Here is a 22,298-nt window from a genome sequence, read left to right on the forward strand (position 1 = left end):
TATGGAATAACTAGAATTATGTTCACTAGGGCTTATGGTACATGATAGATGCCAAAGGTGACTCAAGATTCTCACGGTGGTTAGGATAACAAGCTATCTTTATCGATTATATGCTCAAATGTCTCTCAACCTATTTAAGCATCTAATTTCCTAATCCTCTCGGACTTAGGGAATCGCTATTACTGCCCAGATTTTACCTCAGGCTAATCAACCTTGTTACAACGCTGATTATTAAACAAAGTATTTCCGAGTCCCTTGTGATAATTCACTTCCTACTATTTATGATTTCTTTCTAAAGCAAATAAAAGTAGCTATGCCTATTGTTTGCAACCAACAGACATTAATTAACATCTCAGAATTATCAAGAAATCCTGACACCTATTGAATCTTGAGTATATAGCATCTTTTCATGACCTAACCCTAGATCCCATAATTCAGGTTAATGAGGTTTAGTCACTCATGATCCAAGAAACAAGTACCCAAATTGATATCACAATTGAGAAGATTAACTTACAACTATGATGAAGATCAAAAAGTATAACTTGAATTGATTCACAAGACAAAACTCCAAAAAATTGGTCTAGAGAGAGAGAGAGAAAAAAAAAATCATCTATCCAAAATATGTTGATTGATAAGTTTTTGTGTATCTAGAAAACCCTAAAACAAGGCTTTAAATAGTTAACACTAAATAAGGAAACAAAATAGAAGTTTCAGCTTTTTTTCAGAATAAACGACGACGTCAGTGATGGCTTATCAGGAGTCTGACGGCTTATCACGGATGCCGTCAGCTCCTCTGCATTTTTGGCTCTTGCTGCTTAAGGCTAACGACGATAATGACGGCCTATCACCATCTTGATGACATGTCATGGATGTCGTCACAAACTTTCTTCAACTTCCATCTTCTGTTTAAGTCTGATGACATCCTTGACAGCTTATCACCAGGCTGACGGTGTGTCATGGATGTCGTAACAAAACTGTCTTCAACTTCCATCTTCTATCTAAGGCTGACGACACTCCTGACATCTTATCACTATCCTGATGCCTTATCATAAAGTATCGTCACAACTTCAACTTATGCCAAATCTCTGGTTAAGTCTGACGACAACTGTGATAGCCTATCACAGGGCTAATGGCTTATCACAGATGTCGTCAGCCACACTTCTCTTCATATTCCTCTAGATTTCAACTTATTTGATTCCCTTCTTGTTGGTTCTCTATCCCATCAGCTTAAACTGTAAAATCATACATAAACAAATGAAAAACGACAGAAGTTTCTTAAGACTTTGCAATTATTCTTGGTTAAAGGTCTTAAATGTGTTAGCAATTGCTCACACATCAACACCCTCAACTTAAAACAATAGATTGTCCTCAAGCAACTCAACATAACTAAGAGAATACATAGCATATTCAGCAACCAATTTTCTCTTTTAAGCTCAAAACATAGTTACCACCTCCAAGGTCCATCCAATTAAAACCAACTGTATATGTCATTGAAGAAAAATAATGTAACACAAAGGACAAGCGATGGCATCAATCTTAGCCACAGCAACCATTCATATAGCATTGCTGCACTATCTAAACAAGCAAGTAGATAGCAAAAATACCATTGTGCTCTCACAACAAAGAAATTCTCCTCCTCGCATATAATAAACCAAAAATGTAAATGTGGGGATCATCAAAAGACTCTCACTCTCAAAATGAAGTTCCAATTAGTGTATGCCAAGTACCATAGGATTGCCCTTATTTTCATTACCAAGACCTTCAGATAGTCCAGCTAGGATCAATCTCGAACTTCTATAGGCTTATAATGTAGGCTGGGGCTGGTATGGTATTCAAGGTCATTTAAAGTGACTATGCCTCCTTGACACTACACTACTCTCTTAAGGCTCACTTATTTTCCTCTTTTTCGTTTTCTTTTCCATTGATCGCACATGTTCAATTTGGGTGCCTCTTTTTTTTTTAGAATAGCACCCAACTTTTATTCATATTTTTCTTTATTCTACCTTTCTTCATACTCATTTTACACCATGCACCCCTATGATAGCCACCCTCAACTTAGGATGTTTGCCTAGGTTAAGGTGCACAGTGTCCAAGGAGGACCAGGGCCAAACATGTTTATTATGGTATAAATGGGAAGGTGAAAAGTGTCATAAGGAAGAAATAGGCTAATTAGGCTCAAAACAGGGATCAAGGGATATAATGCATATAGGGTAGGCTGTTTAGGCTAAAAGTGGGTTAATCAACAAAATGGCCTATGATCCTTTCCTAACCCCTATCATTTAAACATGGTAAGATTAACTAGGCAAGTTCTGGATTTAGTATACAGAGGGAATTAAGTATTTGCTCACACACGCATGGCATGCAAGTATATCGCAGGCCACCACTTATTTAGTTCATGCAATTGTTCAGCAATGATCATCACGCAGCTAGAACTAATTCCACAACAAGATTCATAATGGTCATAAAACATTGGAGAGGTATTTAAAAATTAATCAAAAATATGTCAACTACTTTTGTACTTGTATTTCTCCTAGTTACCATAAAATATATTACAACAACAGACTACCCTACACCCTCAACTCAAAATCAAAGCAAAATTAAACTAAGGGTTAGAGTATACCTAGAATGGATCCATCTCGGGTGCTAGAGGTTGCCTCCCATGTAGCGCCTGATTTAACATTGAGGCACGACTCAGGTATCTCGATTACTTTAGATTTCATTGAGACAGATAATGGTGATACTTTTCACTGATTCTTTTAGGCCAATGTAAAGCTTGACACGTTTCCCATTTACCTTGAAGGTACTGCCATCTTGATTTTCGAGTTCCACTACTCCAGATTAGTGGACTTGACTAACTTTAAAAGGTCCTGACCACTTAGATTTCAGCTTACCTGGGAACGATTTGAGTCTGGAATTAAACAGAAGCACCAAGTTACCTTTTTAGAATTCTTGTTTCTCTATGCTCCAATCATGGTATTTTTTCATCTTTTCTTTATATAGATCTACTTGTTCATAGGCCCTGAGATGGAATTCATCCATCTCATTCAATTGCCCCAGTCTCAGCTCTGTTGCTTCCTTCCAAGTCAGATTTAACCTTTTGAGGGCCCATAAGGCCTTCTGCTCTAGCTCTATTGGTAGGTGGTAAGCTTTTCCATACACCACCTGAAATGGTGACATGCTAATGGGTGTCTTGAAAGTAGTCTAATATGCCCACAAGGCATCATCGAGCTTTTGAGAACAATCTTTTCGGCTAGTATTCACCATTTTGGCTAGGATGGCTTTAATCTCACGATTTGATACCTCCACTTGCCCACTGGTTTATGGGTGGTATGGAGTAGCCACTCTGTGTTGTTTCACCCCATATTTTGCCAAAGCTTCTCGAAATATTTTGTTGTAAAAATGATATCCTCCATCGCTTATGATAGTACGTGGTACTCAAAAGCGAGAGAAGATGTTTTTCTTGAGAAAAGCAACAAATCTCTTCCCTTCATTATCAGACAAGGCTACATCTTTGGCCCATTTTGAGACGTAGTCAGCAATGACTAAAACATACTTCATCCCGTACGATATCACAAAAAGACCCATGAAATCAATGCCCCAAACATCAAATAATTCCACTTCAAGCATCTTAGTCAAAGGCATCTCATGTCTTTTAGAGATTGACCCCTGCCTCTAGCATTGGTCATATTTCAGCACAAACTCTTGGGCATCCTTGAACAATGTTGGCCAATAATAGCCATTTTACAACACCTGCCTAGCTGTTCGATCACCTGCGCGATGACCCCCGACTAAGGAAGCATGACATGCTTCTAATATACACAGTACATCCATTTTTGACACGCATCTCCTTATAATATTGTCTGCACATCACCAAAAAAAAATATGGCTTATCCCAGAAGTAATGCATCACATCATGTAGGAACTTCTTCCTTTGATAAAAAGAAAGGTTTTCTGGGATGACCTCACTCACAACATAATTTGCATAATCCGCATACCAAGGCAATTTTCCATAGCAACAGTCAGAATCTCCTCATCAGGGAATACATCATTTATCTTTATTTCATCACTATTTTCCTATTCACCTTCCATTCAAGATAGATGATCTATAATCTGGTTTTCACAACCTTTCCTATCCTTGACCTCAAAGTCAAATTCTTGCAAAAGCAATACCCATCTGATCAGCCTTGGTTTAGCATCCTTCTTAGCTATCAAATACCTTAAGGCAGCATGGTCGGTGTGGACCACTACTTTGGTCCCAAGTAGATAAGCTCTAAACTTCTCGAAAGCATACACTACAGCCAGAAATTATTGTTTAATGATGGTGTAGTTCTTTTGCGCTCCATTCAGTGCTTTACTGGCGTAATATATCGGATGGAATAGTTTTTCCCTCTTTTGCCCCAATACAGCTCCAAGGGCCACACCAATTGCATCACACATGATCTCAAATGGTTTTGCCCAGTCAGGTGAAATAACAATAGGGGCCTCAATCAGTTTATTTTTAAGGCATACAAATGCCTTCAAGCACTCATTACCGAAGAAAAATTTCACCTCCTTCCCTAAAAGTTTGTAAAGTGGATTTCCAATCTTTGAGAAGTCTTTTATAAATCTCCGATAAAAGCCAGCATGTCCAAGAAAACTACGCACTCCTTTTACTAAAATGGGAGGTGGTAGTTTCTTAATAACTTCCACTTTTGCTCGATCAACTTCTATCCCCTTTTTGGAGATTTTGTGGCCGAGAATGATGCCCTCTTTGACCATGAAATGGCATTTTTCCCAATTAAGCACCAAATTAAATTCAATATATCTTTGCAAGGCTACATTCAGATTTGCCAAACACATCTCAAATAAATCACCGACCACAGAGAAATCATCCATGAATACATGTATGGTGTCCTCCACCATGTTAGAGAAGATAGACATCATACACCATTGAAAAGTGGCAAGTGCATTACATAACCCAAATGGCATTCTTTTAAATACAAAGGTGCCATATGGGCATGTGAACATCGTCTTCTCCTAATCTTCAGGAGCAATACATATTTGGTTGTATCCAAAATAACCATCCAAGAAGCAATACCACCCCTGCCAGCTAATCGATCAAGCATTTGGTTCATAAAGGGCATCGAAAAGTGGTCTTTCAGAGTTCAAGAATTTAGCTTGTGGTAGTCCATGCAAACTCTCTACCCAGTTACAGGACTGAGCGGAATCAACTCATTCTTTTCATTAGCAATCACTGTCAAACCCCTTTTTTTGGGTACGTATTGAACTGAGCTCACTAACTTACTGTCAGAAATAGGGTAAACCACTCCTGCATCTAACCACTTAATAATCTCCTTCTTAACCACCTCTTGCATTGGTGGATTAAGACGGTGTTGATGATCTATGGTTGGAATACAATCCTCCTCAAGCTGAATTTTATGCGTGCAGATTCCTGGGGGAATGCTAATAATACCTGCAATAGTCTACCCTATATCTCTCTTGTGCCTCTGAAGTACTGAGATGAGTGCTTTCACCTGTTGTTCCCCCAAATCCACTACAATAATAACAGGTAGTGTATTTCCATTGCCCAGAAACACGTACCATAGGTTCCCAGGCAATTCCTTCAATTCCAACACTGAAGGCTCCTCAATAGATAGCTTGGCTGGTGGCGTTGGCCAATTAGCCAGATCAAGGTCTAGCTTTTTAGGATCATAAGGATATGAACCCATGACTGTCAAGGCACAAACGGTCTCTTCATACTCCCCAATGCCTTTACTAACATAATTCATCATGACTGTGGTTAAAGGTTTGATAATAAGTTGCTCAGCTATGGGCACCTCTTGTTCGTCCTCATAATACACATCAACTACCAAGAACACACTCATATCTTCATGCTGCTTCATTGATTTGCCCACATCAAATCGTTCCACTTCATCATTCATCCTGAATAAGAGCGTATTCTCTCTCAAATCAATCAGCATACTTCCTGTTGTAAAAAAAGATCAACCCAAGATTATGGGCACCTAAAAGTCCACCTCGCAATCTAAAATGATGATGTCTGCAGGGAATATAAAGTTGGACACCTTCACCAACACGTCATATAGAATGTCAATAGGTCACTTTATTGACCTATCCACCATAACGAGTCTCATGTTCATGGGTATAGGATTTCCTAGACCCAACTTTCAATAAATAGTCAGTGGAATCAAATTAACGCTTGCTCCCAGATCACTTAGTGCTTTGGTGAATTCCATTGTCCTAATTGTGCAACGAATAGTGACTGCACCTGGGTCTGGGTTCTTCTGTACTAGGGTTTTTGTAGAAATAGCACTACAAAGGTGGAGATCTACCTCTAATTCGCAGCTCACCACTCGTTTCTTAGTCATAAGGTCTTTTATGAATTTTGCATATCTTGGCATTTGCTCAAGTGCTTCAACCAGGGGCACATTTATTGTCAATTGCTTGAGCATTGCCATAAATTTGCTGAATTTGGCATCATCAGCCTTCTTCTTTAATCGTTGAGGAAAAGGAGGTGGTGGTCTTGGGATAGATTTCAACACCACTTTCTGTTTCTTCTTGTTTTCTTTCTCCAAAGCATCAACAGAACTATCCAGCTTCTCAGACTCTACCGGTTTGATCTCTTTGGATTCATCAACAACCACCTTATTATCTACAGAGTTGCCCACAGAAGGTCCAGGTAAGATCTTACCACTCCTAGTGGTAATCACCATACATGAGCCATTATTCTGTGGATTCTAAACTGTATCACTAGGTAAAGTACCATTTTTTCTTTGGTTCAGTGTTGCGGAAAGTTGGCTCATCTGTTGCTCCAAATGCTTGATAGAAGTAGAGTGTGAACTAACCAACTAACTCAGGGTAGTGAATTCGCTCTTCATAGTAGTTACCCCCGAGTTGGTAGCCTCAACTTTTTTTAGCAATTTTTCCACCATGTCCTCTATGGACATCTTACCAGAGCTAGTTAGTGCAGCATCTCGACTTCCAGGATAAACATACAAACCACTTCTATCATTATTTCTTATCCAGTGTCCTTGATCCCTATCTTTATAATCATGATTATCATAAAAGTTCTGACCTTGATTCCCTTGGATATTGCCTCAAAAACCCCCTGATTACTCACATAGTTTGCCTCCTCATCTGCATTAGTAGCAATAGTGCACTGAGACTCCACAGCCTTAACTTTTTTAGTCTTGCCTGATAGCAAGTGCTTGGCCAGTAAGTCCATCTGTGTCTTCAAATAGGCCATGTCTTGGTCTTGCTCCTTATCCCTTCTGCCTTGCTCCGCGATCATACTAAAAAAAACAGTTAGGCTCGCTACCATAGAATCCCTAGTATGCTAGGCCCGACTCTGTTTGGTCATTCTATTCAACATGTCTGAAGTCTCTAGAAAAGAGAGGTCAATAAACGAACCACCTATAGCATTGTCAACAATTGGCTTTGTCACAGAGTTAAAAGCTCTATACAAAGTCTTCATCAAGTGCAAGTCTGTCATGTTATGGTTCGGACATTGTGCCAGCTTTTTCTTGAATCTCTCCCAATTTTTATGCAAGGCTTCAGTTGGGAGCTGCCTGAAGTTACTGATTTCGTCCCTCAATTGTTCCCTTCTGGAGGGTGGAAAGAACCGTTCTAGGAATGCCTATTTCAACTGTCTCTAGTTAGTTATAGAATCGGGCTCCAGCTCATTTAACCACATTGTTGCCTCTCCAAACAGAGACAATGGAAACAATCTCAACTAGATTGCATTCTGACTCACTTCCAAATTATCAAAAGATTTATAAATAGTGATGAAGTTCACTAAGTGCATGTTCGAATCATCACCAGGCAAGCCTTCAAACAGCCCCTTCAAATTCAGGAGTTGGATCATGGTACTTGTTATGCTGAATTTTGCACCAGGTGCTAATGGTGGAGGAATGATAGCACCCGTTGCACCTGCTCCATCCATTCCTTTGTCATTATCATCAACCTCATAATGGATAGGTTTTTGACCATACCTTCCTCTGATTGGACAGTTTCTATTAAAATTTTACTGCACTGGTGTAGCAATTTGCTCAGCTCGCCTTGGGTTTTAAGGATTCAGCAATTCCTCATCACCCAAGTCTTTATCATCATGGTTTGGGTGACATAATTTTTAACCCTAGTTTTGTACATTCACCTGAGCCCTGGCCAAAGCGACTAATCTTTCCACCTCCTGTTGCTCAGCCATTCTCCCGATCAGCTGAGGTTCCAGATTAATTGGCAATAACGGTTCTCTGAACATTCTTGTTTTTCGCATAAACAACAAAGAACCTGCAATAAACTGAAACAACAAATAAATGTAAATCTAGGAAACTAAACTAACAGTCAATTAGCGCACACAAACTTTTAGTTTACAATCGTATTCCCCGGCAACGGCGCCATTTTTGATAACGCTCAAACTACACTCTTGAATAGGTGTAAGCGATCGTTGTCAATATAAAATCCAACTATGTTGGGGTCAAATCCCACAAGGAATATGATGTGAAATCAAGTTGTTTACGATTTAATTCACTGATAGTTTAACGTCTCCTGAAATGGGGGTTTAAGTTTCACAAATAATTGTTTGACACTTTGATTTTGATGTTTGTAACCAAGATTTTATGAAATAATCAGAATTATGTTCACTAGGGCTTACGGTACATGACAGATGCTAAAGGTGACTTAAGATTCTCACGGTGGTTAGGATAACAAGCTATCTTTATCAATTATATGCTCAAATATCTCTCAACCTATTTAAGCGTCTAATTTCCTAATCCTCTCGAACTTAGGGAATCGCTATTACTGCCCAGATTTTACCTCAGGTTAATCAACCTTGTTACAGCGTTGATTATCAAACGAAGTATTTCCGAGTCCCTGCTGATACTTCACTTCCTACTGTTTATGATTTCTTTCTGAAGCAAATCAAAGTAAGTATGCCTACTGTTTGCAACCACCAGACATTAATTAACATTCAGAATTATCAAGAAATCCTGACACCTATTGAATCTTGAGTATTTAGCACCTCTTCATGACCTAACCCTAGATCCCATAATTCAGGTTAATGAGGTTTAGCCACTCATGATGCAATAAACAAGTACACAAATTGAATTCATAATTGAGAAGATTAACTTACAACTATGACGAAGATCAAAAAGTATAACTTGAATTAATTCACAAGACAAAACTCTAAAAAATTGGTCTAGAGAGAGAAAGAGAAAAAAATCATTTTTCCAAAATATATTGATTGATAAGTTTTTGTATATCTTGAAAACCCTAAAACAATTCTTTAAATAGTTAACCCTAAATAAGAAAACAAAATAGAAGTTTTAGCTTTTTCTAAAAATAAACAACGATGTCAGTGACGGCTTATCAGGAGTCTGACGACTTATCACAGATATCGTCAGATCCTCTGTATTTTTGGATCTTGCTACTTAATGTTGACGACAACGATGATGGCCTATTACCATCTTGACAATGTGTCATAGATGTCGTCATAAACTTTCCTTAACTTCTATCTTCTATTTAAGTCTGACGACATCCTTGACAAATTTTCACCAGGCTGATGATGTGTCATGGATGTCGTCACAAAACTGTCTTCAACTTCCATCTTTTGTTTAAGGCTGACGACGCTCCTGATGCCTTATCACTATCCTGAAGCCTTATCACAAAGTATCGTCACAACTTTAACTTACGCTAAATCTCTGGTTAGGTCTGCTGATAACTGTGATATCTTATCACAGGCCTAACGGCTTATCATAGATGTTGTCAACCACATTTCTCTTCACATTCCTCCAGATTTTAACTTATTTGCTTCCATTCTTGTTAGTTCTCTATCCCATCAGCTTAAACTATAAAATCAGACATAAATAAATCAAAAACAACAAAAATTGCTTAAGACTTCATAAATATTCTTGGTTAAATGTCTTAAATGTGTTAGAAATTGCTCACACATCAAGGGCCACCCACAGCTTGTCCTTACCAGTAGTGCGGTATTGACACCCTTTCAATTGGGGTTACAAATTAGACCCCAATCCAGCTATAATAGCTTATTAGGGGCATGTCAGTTAGATGACTACTTTCCACAGTTACAGTTTTAGACTCAATCTTAGTAATAGAACTCAGATAGTTCTTCAGAATTTCAGGACTGTCAGATATAGTCAACTCAGAATAGTACGGAACTCAACTAGTTCCATCAAAACAAGACTGTTAGATATAGTTTCTCAGTATCAGTTATCAGTATCTCATGTTATCAGTACTCAAATTTAGTAATTATGTTATCATGAACTCAGTTATAGTTATTATGTATTCATGCATGTATTCTCATGTTCATGTTATCCAGTCAATTAGTATAGTTCATGCATGTGAGCCCTTTGCATTTAGCCTACCTTACTTGTATACCAGTACATTCACATGTACTAACACATTTGCGATATGGTTTCTTATACCATAGGTTCAGAAGCACGAGTTCCAGAGCATTAGTAGTCACTAGATTTAGTAGTGAGTCCTCATCATTTGAGGACGATATTATGAGTTATTTCATTAATTCAGTTTAGCTTGCAGTAGATGGAGTTAGTTGGGGACATGTCTCATCAACTCCTTATTCAGACAGTTAGAGGCTTTTTAGAGTATCATGATTCGACAGTTATTTCAGTTGTTTTGGGTATTTGATACCCCACCCAGATGTTATATTTTATCAAATATTATGTCTCAGTTTTGAACCTTATGGCATGTTTCAGCCTACTATTTTTGCATTTATACAGTATATTATGCAGTGTTCAGGTACAGATATCAGTCATGGGTTATCTTGTGGTCCTTCAGGGTCATGAGCACCATATAGAATTTTGGGTACCAGATTCAGGGCATTACACCAATGCAGGATGAGGAGTCACCCATCAAATTAGGCTTGACTCCCCCTAGGTGTCACCCATCAGTTAGACTTGGCATCTTAGTTTTCTAGTATTTTTACCCGTGGCACGATACTGAACCCTTCCAGTTGGGGTTACAGGTTAGACCCCAAAATCTATTCAGAAAAGGGACATGTCAGTTAGATGATTACCTACCACAGTATTAGTTTCAGTCTTTATTTTAGAACTCAGTTTAGTTTTATAGAATCAGGACTATCAGACATAGTCAATCAGTATCAGTAAATTAGTTATTAGTAACTTTAGATATCAATTACTCAATTATCAGAACTCAGTGCTCATCTTCAGAAAATCTTAGTTACAGTATATACGTATATGTATAGTATTTCATACTCAGTGATTTTTGTAGTATCAGTTATCCATGTACTCTTATATTCAGTTACTCTATATCATTCAGTTAGTTATTGTTCATGTATATAAACCTTTGCATTCAGCCTTACCTCATTTATCATACCAGTATATTCCTGCATACTGATAGCATACCCATTTTTTGTGCTATGATATTTTATATTATTGGTTCAAATGCTCAGGCTCCTGACCGCATTTAGCCAGATTCTGCCGGCAGTAGCAGATTTAGTAGTGAGTCCTCATCTATTGAGGATATGCTTTTATTTCAGTATTTTAGTTTATTAGTAGCTCAGTAGTCAGAGTTAGTTTGGGGCTTATCCCATCAACTTTACTTTTCAAATAGTTTAGTTAGAGGCTTTTCAGACTAGACTATTCAGATAGTATTTAGTTTAGCAGATGTCATTATCAAATGTTATTATTTTTATCATTTTCCATATTTGAACCTTATGGCAATTCAGCCTATTTTTTGCATTATTTTAATATTTTTATTCAGTGCTCATAGTAGATATCAGTCATGTGTTAGCTTATGGTCCCTCGGGTCGTAAACACCGTGTGACGACTAGGGGTAGTCTTGAATTGTTACATTGAAGTTCTAATTTTTGTCAAAATTTCCTGACCTGGGCCCTTGGTGTGAAGCGGCGCTATTGTGCCATGTCACTGAAAATTGATAATTGGAAACTGGGAGTGTGGCGCAACGCAGTACAATTCCAAAGCTTTACTGTATGCGAATTTACCCCTTGGCGCGATGTGCCATGATTGCAGAGTCATACTAGAAGGTGATAATTGGGAAAATAGCTGGTGGCGCAATGCGGTGGGATTGCGATGGGACACTAAAAAATGGCAATTGCCATTTGGACTGCCTTTGTGATGCGCTAATTGCCAAATTGGCATACTGTTTTACAAAATATGCTATAACTCTTCACCTGGGTATCAAATTTGGGAAAATTTATATCATTGGAAAGCTGACTAAATTTCCTACGCAATGGTAAGCTCTAAAATGAAAAATACTGAGTATTTAACAAATTTTAAATATATGAATACTTATGTACTAAGAGTTAAATTAAGCTTGGGAAATACGGGGTATTATACTTTGCTTGGGCATATTCTAGCATTTGTGAAGGTTAGATCTTATTTGATAAAGTAGATTCAAGCTCAATAGTTTAATGATAATAGGTTGAGGGTGATTCATGATAAGGTATTGAGTGGCAAGGTTAAGATGACGTCTCTTTATACTAATGATGTTCTAAGTATTAGTGTCCGAGTTTGTATGCCGAGAGTTGATGGATGGGTCAAACTAATCTTAGAGGATGCTCATTATTCTAGATATATACCTAGGAGTAGCTAAAATATATCATGACCTAAGTAGTATTATTGATGGGGTGGTATGAAGAAGGGTGTTGTGGAGTTTATGGCTAAGTGTTTGAATTGCCAATAAATGAGAATGAGCATTAACGACTAGGAGGTTCTATGTAGAGAATTCCTATTCTTGAGTAAAAATGAAAATAGATCAGATTTCATATCTGGCCTACCCCTGGCCTTGGGGAAAGTTGACTCTGTTTGGGTGATTATGGATCCGCTGACCAAATCATCACATTTTATACCTGAAAAGGCAAATTATAATATAGATAAGTTGTCTAAGATCTATATTAGATAGATTGTATGATGGCATAGTATCCCTGTGTCTATTGTATGTGATAGAGGTACTCAGTTTATCTCGGGCTATTCAGAATGAATTGGGAACTCAACTTGACTTGAGAACAATATTTAATCCTAAGACCAATTTTCAGTTCAAGAAGACTATTAAAATGCTTGAGTATATGCTTTCAGCATATGACATGGATTTTTGAGGTCAGTAAGACCAGTACTTTCCCCTAGTAAAGTTCGACTACAACAACAGTTACCATTCTAATATTCAGATGGTGCCTTTTGAGTTTTTGTAGGGTGGAGGTATATATCCCTCTTGGGATGATTTGGCTTATTGAGGTAAGGCCATAAGGTACAGATTTGCTGAGGGATTCGATGGATCGTGTGAGACTAATTTAGTAGAGACTATTGGTTGCCTAGAGTAAGCAGAAAAGTTATGTCAACCATCCTTCTCGTGATGTATCATTCATGATTGGATATCAAGTACTATTGAAAGTTTCACCCGTGAAGGGTGTGATGAGATTCGTGAAAAATGGGAAACTAAGTCTTAGGTTCATTGACCCTTTCAATATCCTTTAAAGTATGGTGATATGACATATAGAATAGCTTTGCCTCTACATCTATCAGTTTTCCACCCTATGTTCTATATTTCTATGTTAAAGATATACAGTTTTGATATACACATGTGATATGATGAGATTTTATCGTTATAAAACATGATTTATTCTTTGAGGAGGAGCCTATTATTATCCTAGACAAGCAACTAGGAAGTTGAGGTCTAAGAGTATAGATTCAGTAAAAGTCCAGTGGATACATCACCTTATTGAGGAAGTTACTTGGAGGTTATGTCTAATATGAAGTGTAGATACACCCAGCTCTTTACCGCTTTAGGTACCTTATTTACGTTTTAGTTTGAGGACAAAATAGAATTTTAGTTATGGATAATGTAACAAACTGGAATATAATTTTTTTTTCTTTTTATGTGGTTTGATCATTTTTCCCCTTTTTATAGTTATTACATGTTGGTTCTACGGTGTGGGGATGGTTGGCACAGTCCCCAATGCATTCAAAAATAATTTGGGAGAGTTTGAGACTCTCATAGGCTTTAAAAGCCTTTAGCTTGACTTTCGTCAAAATTTTGTGTTTTGAGTGTCGGATGATAATTTGGACAGTTTCATCAAATCCAAAATGTCGATTTTAGGTTAGTAGCGGGGCTGGATTGAATTTGGAACTTTTATTTTGCATTTTGACCCTTCGTTTGGAAACTAGTGAAAATACCTAAATAGGGTTTTGGTGGCTAAATTGTTGTAAGTGACTTCTTATCTGGCTTTGACATTGAGTTCTAAACGTCAAAAATATCCTAGTAGCATATATAATTTAGTTTTGTGGGGGTCTCAAACGAATCTCGAGGGTTTGTTCGGAGATATTTTTAAATTATATTTTAAACTATTTTTGTTGGTTCTGGTGCAGATGATATAGCGTTCACTTGGTCTCCTTAGTGATATTGCCTAGGCATACCAAGGACTGCCTTTGTGGACACCCATCTTTCTCAAACATTGCCTTAGCAACATTCTCCATCACCTTAGCAGTAGATAGGGTGTCTTAGTGGTCTCCTTCATGGCAAGTGACAACTACCTTAGCGGTAACTTGGCCGCCCAGCCGATGTTGCTAAGTCAATGATCATACCCTAAGAGACAATACTAGTATAAAATCTTAATTTTCACCCATTTTTCTTCATTCTTCCATTTACAAGTTTTAAGACCTCGATTTTGACAAATTTAAAGAAGGTTTTTCATCAGTCTTGCTTGGGTAATTCGTAAAATCTTATTTTCATCATTTCAAATCGATTCCTTCTACAATAAAGCTTTAAAAACTTGATTCTAAATGAGTTTTTAGGGGTTTTACCCAATTAACCTTAAAGTAGTTTTTATTTAATTTGAGCTTCATTTTTAACTCATTTTTGCATGGATTTTTGGCTGTAGACTCCTATAGATATGGAGAACACATTTCTAAAATAAAAATTCTATTTTACTCCTTTTATTTTTTAATACAATTTTCGAACTAATGTTGGACCCATTTCAAATATAGTTAATATGGGTACATTAGCTTTCTTTGTTGTATAGATTATGGTTTTGATAGATTTAGCTTGTTTAGGGGATTGTTCGTGAAGGAAAAACTCTCTAGGATTGGGTTTTGATATTTCAAGGTAGGTTATGACTTAACTTCCTTCAGACTGGGTTGGGTGGTTAATGAACTTGCAAAGTATGTTATGGGTTAGGTTTAGATGTGGAAACTGTAATTTAAGATTATTACATTTTATTGTATTGCACATGTGGGGGCTTGTATGCATATTTTTATTAATTTAAGAGGTTGTAAATAATGTGATGCCTGTGCAAGGACTTTATTTGATTATTCAGGCCTTAATTATGCATTATTTGTCATAATTATTATTATCGTATCACTTGAATAGGGGATTAACTAGTTATTATAGGCCTCATTTGAGCACTTAGTAGCCCTTATCACTTGATTGACACTTGAATGAGGATCTTAAATTAGTATAATGATTTCTTACATGACTATATATACCAATAGTGTCATATAATGACTTATATCATGAATTATTGTCATATGGAGTAGATTATGAGCAAATTCATACCTACATTGAATTGATGTTTATCTGCATAGTTATTGGTTGTGAGCATTATATCTGTGTATCATCTATACATATTCATGAGACTCGATACCACTGAGACATTATGATTCGAAAGAAAAATAAAAATTATTTTCATAAAACCCTTATCGAGTTCATTGCGGCATTCTAAATTGTGAGATATTGAAAACCTAGGCCGAATTCAATTGCCGTCTAGTTTTATGAGATTATGAAGGTATATAAGTTGCGATCCTCCCATAAGTTCTGTCTGAAGCGTCGAGGATTAGAATGTGTATAAGTATGTTCCATTCTCAGAACATCCTTGCACCACATGGAATTGTTTTGCATTTGTTTGTGTATTTTTTTGTACTTGTTGACATGTTTTGTATTATATACATACATATATATAGTGTTTAACTATTTTCATTCGATCTTATATCTTAGAATTGTTAGTGAAGATGGCGTGAGCTACTATTTGAAAAGTTTCTACTTGCAAGTGACATGTTTATAGTATATTTTACTTGTATTATTTTCTAGTTTACTCAATCGGTCTATGATACCTATCAAGTTCAAGTAGAGCATATTCACCTCTACTGTACCCTTTCTGTATTAATCTTGTTGCGAGTATAAGTCACGATAGCTGATTTGTATGGTAGCAATTGACCTTCTAGAGTATCTAGTGATCTTTTTATTTGGAGCCTTGTTCCGGCATCCATCTATTCTTATCATGTCTTTATTAGTATTCACATAGAAATTTTGTATTTTTAATTTCCAGACCTATGTATTAGATGCTCTTCTACTTATGCTACTATTCTGGGGTTTATGTAGTTCGTTTGGATTTTTTTCTATGTGTTATGTCATAGCCTGACTTTGTTTTAGAAGTCTCATTTTATGGGTATCTCTCTTATTACTCGTTGTTTATCATTGGAGTGGGTTTTGGCTTACTTACTAGTGCTAGTTTCGAGCTAAGTGCTATCATGACCTTAATTTTTGGATCGTAACATCTTCTACGTAATTTTGAATGTTCTTAATTACCCTTTTCTTCATTTTTCAACTACTAGTCATATAATTTTTTTAATTTCTTTATCACATGTACCATCGACTTCTCTGTTGCTTCTCTTTTTGTTGTACACATTTTTTATAAAATCAATTTCTTTTGTTTAGTTTCTTAAGATGGTCATTGTTAAATCTCGATAGCTTCAACATTCTGATTATGGTTATTTTCTTACAACTCTCTTCTCTTTGTGTGCCATTATTATAGAATTAGATTCCTTAGCTCCATCATAACTTGAAATCTATTTCTTTTATCTTATTTTTTTGACACTTATACAACTATTGGTTTTCCCATCATTATCTTTTAGGAGGTGAAATTTTTTCTTTTTGCATGTCCCAAGCTCCTTTGTTAAGGGCTTTTAGTAGGAAATTATATGTACCTTATTTCATGGCATGTGTTAAGAGGCTTACGTAGTCATATTTTTTGTATAGTTGTTCCTTTCAACCTGATATGAAATTGAATAGGAATTCAAGTATTGTTAGATTTCCTTTTCTAAACAATGAGTACTTGAGTACCTTCTAGTCCATCAAAGTAGATTCGTTATTCTTTTTAAGAAAAAAATATGACTCTTCTTAATTTTTTCTTTTGATATGTATGTTTCTATTGATTGGTCATGCTCGTGTTGTGCATGTTCATTTGAATTGTCCATTGTCACCATATTGAGTACTCAATTGATTATATAAGAAAAGAACATACACATGCTTCTAACATTGTATGCTCTTGAGGTTGAGTCTTTATATTTTACTATGATTTTTATATAGAATTTATGGTGCTTCTGTAACAACCTTAAATGTGAAATTTTTATTTTTATGTGTTTGATCATTTTACCCCTTTTCATAGTTATTATATGCTGGTTCTGAGGTGTGGCAATGGCTGGCTCGATCTTCAATGAATTCACGAATGATTTGGGAGAGTTTGACACTCTTGGGCTTTAAAAGCCTTCGATTTGACTTCAGTCGATATTTTATATTTCATTAACTGGACAACGATTTATATAGTTTCATTAGATTCAAATATCAATTTTGGGTTAGTAGCAGGGTTGGTTCGAATTCAAAACCTTTATTTTACATTTTGACCCTTCATTCAGAAACTAGTTAATCTTTTAAGGGTCTTGGGGGATAATTTATTGTAAGAGACCTATTCTTCAAAAGTATGATATTTTCATTGCGTCTGAAATATCAAAAATGTCCTAGTAGCATATATAGTTTATCTTTGTGGATTTTCAAACAAATTTTGAGGGTGTGTTTGGACACTTTGAAGTTGAGGATTCAACTGATGAAACAACTGATATCTAGTGCATTATTCCTTCTTTGCAAACAAGGGTCATTAACCATGAACGTAGAGAAAGAAAATATCCTTGGTTGTGATCATAAGGTGGTGGACACGATTTCAAAGGATAATCGGGGATCGGGTCGGGTTCTTAATTGCGAACCCAATCAGGCATGGCAAATAAGATGGATCCGATCATCAGCCTCTACAAACGCAAGAGGCTGACCAGGAATGCAATAGGCCTGGTCACCATTGACCTTCATGAATGCGAAAGGTTGACCGCATTCGCGGGGTATTATTAACAGAATGATATAAATGCTTTATTTTTGTAATTTTTATCATTTTTGGGCCTTGGAGCTTTGGGAAGGGGCGATTCTTAGAGTTTTCTTCACCTTTCTTGCTTGGGTAAGCTTCAAACTCATCTTTCCACTAAATTTCATTTATTATATCTTCAAAAGCACCTTTTTTTTCTTGGTTTCAAAATGAATTTTGGGGGGTTTGCCAATCAAGCTTTAAATTGATTTTTCTTTGATTTGAACCTCATTTTTAATTCGTTTTCAAGTGTATTTTTAGCTATAGGTTCCTATTGTGATGGGGAACATGTTTCTAAAATAAAATTTTTGTTTTACCCTTTTTATTTTTAATTTATTTTTCAAACTAATTTTGAACTCGATTCAGATATAACCGATAGGCATTTCAAGGTAGATTATGGCTTAACTTTCTTCATACTAGGTTGGGTAGTTAATGAACATGTAAAGTATGCTATGCATTGAGAAATTATCCAAGGAATTTATGTTTTGAGATCATTATTATTATCGTATGTCTGTGTGGAGACTTATTTGTATATTGCTATTGGCTTGAAAGAATATTTATTTTGTGTTGTACGTGCAAGAGCTTTATTTGACATTATAGACCATATTTGAGCATTAATTTCTTTTTCATGATAGTAATACCTGAGAGAGGGATTTTTAAAATAATATTTTAATGTCTTACATGACTATTTATCTTGGTGGATCCTAGCAAGGTCTTATGTTTATGAATCATTGACATGTTGAATTGATTTTGAGCTCACTTATATCGTATTAATTGATCACTATCTTCATACTGATTGATTGTGAGCATTCCATCCTCATCTAATATATACAATTCATGAGATATTGATACCATTGAGAAATATTTTATAAAATTCTTAATCCATGAACAATAGTTGGAGAGGTGAATGAGAAACACTTCATAAAACTCCTGATCTGTAACGAAGATGTGAGTTAGACACTTTATAAAATTTTTGATCCCTCAACACTAGTCGGGGAGGTGATTTGAGATATGAAATTGAGATTACGAAAGTATACAAATTTTGAATCCCCATGGGTCCTGTCTTGAAGCGCAGAGGCTCAGAAGGTGTATGCAAAAAATCATGCGATGGATTATTTTCATCATCATCACATTATTAGTGCATTACATTACATTATTTACATTGTTGTGTATTCCTTTATGTATAGTTATTGTGTATTAGTTTTCTTTATTGTTCTTATATCTTAGAACTGGTAGTGGAGATGGTGTGAGCTACCATAAGAAAAAAATTTGTTTGCAAGTGTCATGCTCATAGTATATTTTATTTGTATTAGTTTCTGTTTTTGCTCAATCGGCCTATAATACCCACTGAGTAAAGTGGACCATACTCACCCTCTACTGTGTCTTTTTAGTGCAGATCCTAGTTTAGATATGACTCGCGAGAGCTGATTCATACAATTAGGGTTGGTGTTTGAGGTACGGGTGAGATCCAGAGTTTGGGGCAGCCTTCAGCCTCCTCTTTGCTTTATCATGTCTTACTTTCATTCGGAGACAGATTATTGTACATTCAGTTTCAGATCTTGTTATAGATGTTTGTTACTTATTACATTAGTATTTTAGGACTTGTTGTATTTATCCAGAGTTTTATGTTATTTACATATTTGGCTTGAGTCCATTGTAGGAGTCTTATATATTGGGTTCTCTTTTGAATTTTTTGGTTGTTTTCTATCTTGTGGATTTTGACTTACCTATTAAGACTAGTCTGAAGTAGGTACCATCATGACGTCAACTTTAGGATTATGACAACTTCTGAAACCTTTTCAAACTAGAAATTTTCTTTAGTTTATTTTTTTCTAAAATTTTGCTTAAAGCATTCTATTTCTTTACCTTTATGTATATGTCTTTCTTGTCTATTTTTAATAATTTTTTGGGATTCTTCTATATGTTTCTTTCTTTTCCATCCTTTTTAAAGAAGAATCTAGACTCTCTCTTTCTCAATTTCCAACTCAGAGTTCTCTTTATTTATTATTAGAATTTGATTTTTTAGATACTCATTTATACTTCTGAGACTCTCTTGGCATTCTTCTATTTTTTCATTTCTAATTTTAAAGTGTCACACACACACACACACACACACACACACACACACACACACACATATATATATATATATATATATATATATATATCCATCCATCATTCCTCATATTCAATGAGAATACTTTCCAAGGCATTATGATAATATGAATTATGCACTCTAGCTTCTTTTGGGGGTATGTTTGAATAAAGATCTTTTAGTTTGGTGAAATCTTCTCTGATTTCTTTATTCATGTTAGATTATGCCATCAGTGTCATGCTTTTTTATGAGTCAAATCTGTTGATCAAGAATTGACTATTCTCCTTGGTAAGCTTTTGGTGTTTTTTATTTTTTCTAGTAGAGTATCCCATAAATTCTTTAAGAGTTGCAAAATAGAACCTAATTATTCATGTTTGGTTCAATACCCCAAAAGAACTATCTTCTTGGCCTTACTATCCAACTGAATATTCTTTTTTTATGCACCGGCTTCTATGACTTCTTAGATAATCTTGAATTATATTCCATATCTCTATATTCTTAATCATTACAAAGACTTGTATTTGTGATTTTCATCATTGTAGTTTTCTCCATGGAAGTATGATCGTCTTGTGATTGATAAACCTTCCTTTATTTCTAGAGGTACAAAACTATCTTCAGTTGTCAAGATGTTAGCCTTTGTTGAAAGATCTAACTCTGATACTAATAGTTAATTTGACCATGACTTAAGTGCTCAAAGAATCAAGTTCTTTAAGTAAAAAGTAATTATAAAATAATGAATCGACACAAATATTTAGCGTGAAAATTTTCTTAATCAAGAGAAATGGTGAAAGATGCACACCAAATTACTTAAAAGATAGCTATCTTGTTCATAACTCAATAATTTCAAAATATACATCCTGCTATTCTTATCAACCTTTAAAATACACCAGACTGTTAGCAAAGTCTACATTCAAATAACTTTTGACATCGTGAATGAATTATTTGATCAGTCTTTTTATAGAGTTTAGACATCAAAGTTTGGGCTCCATTAGTTATAAATAAATGAGACCTCACTATATTTATGAAGGTCAAAATAGTGATGTTCAAATTAGTGAAACATCATGGGTTAAATAATAGTAATTACACCATGTAATGATCAATACTAGTTTCATGAGGCCCATGCTCTCAAGAATAAAAATAAACAATTTAAATTTTGAAAATATAATGTATATTATTTTATTTAATTTTATAATTAACACAATCTAATGATTGACACTTTAAACATGTTTTCTTGATAAGTCTCATAATTATTCAAGTTCTTTATCACATAATAGGATATTTTTAAATATAAATTTATTTGTGTAGAAGAAAGTATTGCTAGAGAATTAAAATATATAAAAAAAATCAAAAGTAATTCAATATTTTATAAAATAATATGATTTGAAACATTTTAATAATTAAAATTTGACAATATTATAAATAAAAAAATATTGGGTATTTTTATGAACTTGTGGGTATGTAATTTCTTCGTTGTAGATAGAAATAAATTTATTTTAATATTTCATCATTTTATGTGGCAAGAGCTTTTGCAAAATTTATTTTTTTAACTAATACAACAAAATATTTTAATGACTTAAAGTTTATATAAAAGTAGTTACAACCTTAATTTAGAGCCTTTACACAAATTAACTTAGTATTGTTCTATAAGGATATTAAATAAAAAATAAATTATATTAATAAATTATTTCATTCGATCCATTTATTTGTCGTGTTAATTTTCTACATGCCTGTTGGACAATAAAATTCTCGAGACCAAAAATAAAAATCGAGCGAAGAAAAATATTGCAACAATCGATTTATTGATTTCAACGTGAGTGTTACATCTCTATGAATCCTCTGATTTGCCTTTTCAACTATAAATTCAAGGGCTTCGAGCTTGATCTTGAACTTGAACTTGAACTTGATGGATTTGATCTTGACTTGTGCTTGAATCCAAGGGCTTGGTAGCTTGTTCTTGAATCTTGCGATCTTGATCTTGAACTTGATTTGAGGACTTGATGAACTTAATTTCGA

Source organism: Capsicum annuum, chromosome 2 (assembly GCF_002878395.1).
Source record: "Capsicum annuum cultivar UCD-10X-F1 chromosome 2, UCD10Xv1.1, whole genome shotgun sequence".
Lineage (NCBI taxonomy): Eukaryota > Viridiplantae > Streptophyta > Magnoliopsida > Solanales > Solanaceae > Capsicum > Capsicum annuum.